This window comes from Pinus tabuliformis, chromosome Q (genome assembly GCF_031772625.1).
Source record: "Pinus tabuliformis cultivar Carrire ecotype Pingquan chromosome Q, CPIR1, whole genome shotgun sequence".
Taxonomy (NCBI): Eukaryota; Viridiplantae; Streptophyta; class Pinopsida; order Pinales; family Pinaceae; genus Pinus; species Pinus tabuliformis.
This window is the reverse complement of record NC_142296.1, coordinates 9,179,137-9,185,701: the sequence shown is the minus strand read 5'-3', so window position 1 is coordinate 9,185,701 and position 6,565 is coordinate 9,179,137. Positions and strand designations below refer to the sequence as shown.

Sequence of the window (6,565 nt, the reverse complement as noted above, 5' to 3'; positions counted from 1 at the left end):
GGGCTCAAGACCTGTAATACCTATAACAAGAGATGCACTCATGGTGAAATAAGTTATCTTAAGTAGATCAGTTCAACAATCAAACATAAAGCAGCAACACACTGACTCAGTTGGGATATTGCACAATTTCTAGGTTATGGGAGGCAGGTTGGGACCTGGAATTGCGCATAATGTAGTAAGAGAAGGGGTTTTTTTAGTCTCAAATAATATAGGGTTGGATTGAGGCTTGATACTATGCAAGGCACAGTCCCAGCTAGGCACGAGAGAGAGAGAGATAGAGAGCACAATCTCAGAGACCAAGCTTGGGCACTGAGGTATGGACTTGCAAAATGCACAACTGGGAAATCCAATGATTGCACACTAAGCAGTCACAAGTGGCAAGGAATGCGATTGATTCTTGAGGTTGTGAAATGTAAGGTAAGGGAGACAACAACTGTTGAATGATTGCGTAGTTTTTCCCGAGAGAGAGACAAACTTCCAGATCTGAAGCTAGAGCAGGAGAAAGGGTAGAGAAGCCTTAGGATAATTTAGATCAATTAGAAACATGGGCTAAAAAATATCATGCAAAAGGAAAAACATGCATGCACAAAAGGACCTAGCAGTGACAACTCTTGATAGGCAAAAAATTAAGAAGGAGATGTGACACTTATAAAAACTAAATAACAGACTGAAACAACACTTGTAAAAGTTAATAATAATAGAAATTTTAGCTACTATGAAAAGAAAATGGAAAAATAACACTCATAGAGATAAAAGTGATAAAATCGACAAAAAAAGCAACAAAAAGTGACACGTGAGAAACTTACCCAAAAAAGCGTTGCAAACTAGATCTAAAGCTCCTTGATCTCGTGAGGATGGCTAGAGATCCAAAATTGAGTCTGAAAATGAGCTCCAAAAACCTACATTATATATATTTTTCCTCAAGGGGCTAGAGTTAGGGCTTCTGATGCACATGCCTAAAATCGAGGAGGTAGTGACACTTGTCTTAATATTGAGACTAGAAACTTTGTGCCACTTTTCCAAAGGTGATTATGCACTCCCTATTTTTTAGGGATGCACACTTGCTTACTCCAGAGAACTACACAGTCTCACTGGTATAAGGGATTGTGCAATTCCCAGTGACAAGGGATTGCACAGTCCACTGACTTAGTGAATTGCGCAGTATTGACTTAGTGGGATATTACATAGTTCACATGATCAATCACTATCTATATTTCATGTTTGCAGAATCATGTTCCTAGAGGGGTTGCGTAATTAAAATCCTCAAGGGCTTGCACACTCTCTAGTGGCAGAGGATTGTGCAATCCCTAGAGGGAAGACTGACAATCGGTGCTAGATTAGGATAGGAGTTGGCTTGTATTTAGAAGTTGAAGAGTTGTTGTCAACAAGACTTAGTCATTATCAAGGAAACCTAATTAAGTCATCACAAGAACTACATGGAAATTTAATTCATAATCTTGATAACCAAGAGGAACACTTGACCATAGTGAAAGATAGGTTCTTATGAATAGAAGGTAGGTTTGAAAATCAAAGCGTAGGCAAAATTTTGGAGGAGGGTTATAGCAACTACAACAGTTGGCAACACATTGATAGAACTCCAGCTCTTTGTATGGGTCTAACTCTATGAACCAAGTCTATCTATTCAAGAAGTATTATTCATCTCATTAATTACCATAGCCTTTTACTTAGCTTGAGTTAAAGATATAGTCCCTTTTTTCTCCTCATCGGAAACGCATTAACAAAATCACGTCAAAAATAAATTGTTTCGATTGGGGATAAGGAGTATGTAGATATGAAAGTGAGAAGGATGTCAAAGTCTTGGTTTTCATCTCTGGTGTTGCTCCACTGCCAATAGGTCTGGATAGTACCCTAATGGAGTCACTCAGAACACAAAAGTTACTTCACTGCTAGCAAGCCCTGATAGTACCTTGACAAATTTGCTTGCTTCACCTCCCTACGTAAGAAGCCTTTATCTTATTTCACCCTTTATTTATAGAATTGTGCTTAGACACTTATTATTTCATGGGATGGAAGAGGGATCCCGACTTATTGAGAGCAGAAGAGGTTGTTGCTTCAGATACGAATATATAAACGCCTTTGAAATACAGTCCACTTGTTTAAGTTTCCTCCTTTCCTTACTTTACTCAACCAAGTTTACAAGTTAAAACCGATCAAAGATAAGAGCCGACTAAAGAAGAGGGTACTAGTTATAGATTTGAACATCGCAGTTCCACTAAGGTTTTATCTGAGAAAGAAAACATTTTCCATACAAGCATCATAGAATAAAAGATACAGATTCCATGCAAAGAAAAGGAATTGATAGAAAGAAAAGAATTAATAGTTGTAAAATGTTCTCTTGAACTTAGCCATGCTTATTTAGAACCAACATGGCTTTCACACAAAGCTTATTGTGAAGAAAACAAGAGAAAAGTGTGAAAGAGAAAAAAATCAGAAAAGAGAAAAGAAAACAAACAAACTAAACTAAACCTACTCCTAAGATAACCAAAGATAGGCCAGGCTTACATAGAACAGAATTTCCAATGAAACATATGCAACATTTCCTAACCTATACTAACTAGGGGATAATAAACAAGACACTACAATGTTCATACACATTGTGACAAAAATATCATATCAAATTATGCATTTTGGCTTTCAATCTTGGAAAACATGAAGAAAGATAAAACTTATCCTTAGAAAAGGGGATTGCTAGGTAAGATTCCTCCAACCATTCGCCAATGGGATCATGATAAACGGGTGAATGATCTTGAATATGAAATATAGGTTCATTTTCCACATGTGTGATCACATCATGAGGATTCTCCTAAGAAGAAACATCAATTTGATCATGCTGGAAACACTCATCTATATTGCAAGATACTGACATAACCGTCAACATGGGCTAAAGTGTCTCGTCACCTTGACATGGTTCCAAGGTATCTAAAGGTAGATCATCGAAAATTGGTGGTTTAGAATAATCGATAGATAAAGGCATAAAATCATTACTAGATGAGTCAATGAACACATTAAGAAAGTTGTGATCAACATTTGATTTTTCATTCAAGAGAAGGGTATGCTCATGATTTGACGAATCATAAAGAGGGACTGCTTGAAAACAAGAAATTGCATCCTCTATTTTAGAAAATGAGGGATGCGATAGATTATGAGAACTAGATTCTTCTTCACCTCTTGTTGAACTAAAATTAATAGTCCACCACTCCTGACTGTAATCAGAATTATCATCGTTGAAAAGTGAAGCATCCATAGATGTGACAGGTGTGATGGGATCATTGAATATGTCAGGACAATGGGTAATAGATGAAGAAGAAATAAAAAATATCAGATGAAATATCATCTTTGATTGCAGACTCCTATTCAAAATCAGAATCCCACATGTAATCATTATGATGGATAGCACAAGTTACCTAGTCTCCCTTAACCCCATCTTGAACTTGACCCTCTTGCAAATTGGAAGAAACTTTATAATAGTTTGTAACAAATCAAGATTAGGAGGATGAAAGGAAACAACCGATGGAGGGTAAGAGATGTTTGGATCGAGAACAATGTCATTGATTGAATTAGATTCAAAAGTTGCATTCAAATATTGAATATTGAGTTGGTTTTCATGTTCTCCAACTTTATCTTGAGTACATGGAGCTACTTGATTTGATGAAGAATCAAACGAAGAAGAAAAGTCACATGGAATAATAGTTTCTTCTTTCAAAGTTTTTGGAGCTCCATAACCCAGAAATGTTGGGTGACTTGAAAGGGATTTACGTTCAGGAGGATTCAAAGAAATCTGAACAAGATACTCAAATTTCTCTTTCATAAAATTCCAATCTATGTCATACTCAGAAAACTCATAACAAGAGTGAATGAAACGATAGTGAAAATCTTCAATAGATTCATCAGGATCCTTTCTGAGATGAATAATATTCTTATAAACATTTTCATAATCATACCTATCAAAGGCGTGATGAATCTTCTTGACAAGATGTTCTTAAGAATGAATATAGGTGGTCGAAAATGTGTAACACCATTGTTTAACATGTGCTTCGAATGTGAGAAAGAGCAACCTACAAGAGCCATCCTCACAACAAATTTTACGAGAATCACAAAATGAAACAAAGCTGGAGGCATGCTCAAGAATGGTTTTTCCTCCCTCACCATAAATTTTAGATTCGATAAGTCATGAATTATCCCTAAGGGCACTTTTAGATTTGAAACTCTAGAAAAACATGTTGGGGTTAAGATATGGGAAGAAACCATTAAAAATGAGAAAGGTTCAAACAAACTTGATGGGCTCATCTTGTCATCTGGCCCTCCTTCTAGTGCCAAAAACATGTTGACGGCATTGGAAGCCACCAACATGGAAGGGGGTCTCCCTGATGTGAAGCCCCAATTAGAAACCACATCATTTGGAGTAGGAGCCCCAACCATAATATGACCAGTTTCCAAAATGGTGTTTTCAAATATGTGCCTTGGTTGCGATAAACACATAGAATGATATATACATGAATTTGGTGATAGCAAGTGTATGAACTTTGTGAAGTATCAAATGTAATGCATGAAAGGTTCCATCACATCAAAGGGAAATAAGTGAGCCCATTAGAAGAAATTAATAGTATTAACTTAGAAGAGACACACGATAAATATAAAAGAATCATTAGTTAACATGCAAAATATTTCACAAGATAACAATGATCGTAATAACATAAACAACACACATTCAACAAGATTCATACTAAAGCAAACAAATTAGTTCATAAGAATTACCGTAAATGAAACAACATATATCACATATATATTGATCTAAAAATGGGGCACTAAGGCTTCTTGTCTAGCTTACAAGAACCTCTCCCACTTCCAATACTTAAATGTTCCCAATACCTAGTGATTAACCAATTGCGGAATTAATAATGCTTGAAATAGGTGTATGCTTGTGTTCATTTTTAAACTGTTTATGTGCCTTATGTTTATTTGCTTGAACTGATATAAAACATATAATAGTAAATAAAGCAACAAATACAATGCAACAACAAGCAATCACACATAACAAAAATATAATATGGAGTTCACCCAAAACTCTTGGGCTACATCTCCTTGAGCTCTAGTCAACTCGACTAGGCTCTCTGGGATTATGGAAAAGTCCTTTTACAAGCTCCACGCTCAACTCCATTGGTTTACATTGAACATAATGGGCTTAGAACACCATCTCATCCCTGGATCTGAAGCTCTCCGGCTTTCTGGCTCTCGCTCTAACTCTGGCTCTCGGCTCTGGATTTGGCTCTTAGCTCTGGCTCTTGGCTCTAGCTCTGGCTTTAGCTCTTGGCTCTTGGCTCTGGCTCTGGCTCTCGGCTCTTGGCTCTGGCTCTGTGAGCTATCAGTAGTTTGTTCGACCTCCAAGCGACTATCTCAGCAACTTTCAGCTCTCTGGTTTTTCTCGCTCGACCTCCAAGAAACTCCAAGAACTCCCTCAGCTGCCTGCGATGCCTTCTCTTCCCCTCAATCATGCTCTCTTACTTCTTTGAGGCATTCTCCTGGCTCTGCAGCTTCTTGTCTGTTTCTCTGCGTATAATCTTTCCTCTGTCTCTTCATCTGGCCCTCTAACTTCTGGCTCTAGGGCTCTACACGTTACAAACACATCATTATCTATAAAACACCTACTTGTAGCGTGTCACAATGATTAGGGGCTGTTACAAAGGAATCGGGCCCTTTCTTCAGGCGAAAACCCGAAAATGGAACAAAATTCCAATACACAGAGTTTTACCAAAAATACACTATCGGGCACGAAATCCAGACTTCAAACATTATGAAATCGCCCCTATAAACCCTTTCAAGTCTGCCTTTTATGGTTGTCGTAACCCCACTGTTGATCTGCATGATCTCCGATACAATGGCTGAAAGTCCATTTTGGGTGGCTTATGTGCATGGAGATTACCCACCCGAAAAGGCAGTTTTCTCTCTCTTGCGCCATGCCATGTGTCAGCTAGTGTATGGGTTCGAGCGGAGCCCATCCAATACCACTTACCACTTGAGGCCTGCCCGAAATCCCGCTTACCACAGAACTCCTTTGTATTTCAGTTTTATAACGGAAATGCGCTAATACACAGAAAATTTGAAAAACCCAGATTTCAAATTTTATGAAATCAGGCTTATAATTCCCATTAGGTCTGGCCCTTATTGGCTTATCGGAAGTTGTGTGCCCAATGGCCCTTTGTATCGGGGATCACCAATCACCGATCGCCGATATCGGCCCCAATCGCAAATCACAATCGGCATATCGCAGTGCCCGGGGTCCTTCCCTTTTGGGTGTGCTAATCGTTGATCAGCCGATCGCAATCGTAATCACATATCGCATATTGCCTAGTCGCATGTCACTATGCCTGGGGTCCCGATATTAGGTGAAGGCATACCTCTGATGCGATACATTGGAGGTCGCAATTGGGGGTTCCTTTCACCCTTGCCTTAAGTCCTCTGCTTAACCCTTTCGATGCGATTTTCCTTTATAAGGCCTTTTATGCCATTTTTAGAAGAAATGCCTCCTTTTTAAAAGGACAAAGGC

At 38.4% G+C, this 6,565-nt stretch overlaps 1 pseudogene; it reads left to right on the top strand.

Moving 5' to 3' along the window:
- Positions 1-234: 234 nt before the first annotated feature.
- LOC149218009 (E3 ubiquitin-protein ligase RSL1-like) overlaps positions 235-6,565 on the top strand; it is a 46,892-nt pseudogene continuing 40,561 nt past the window's right edge.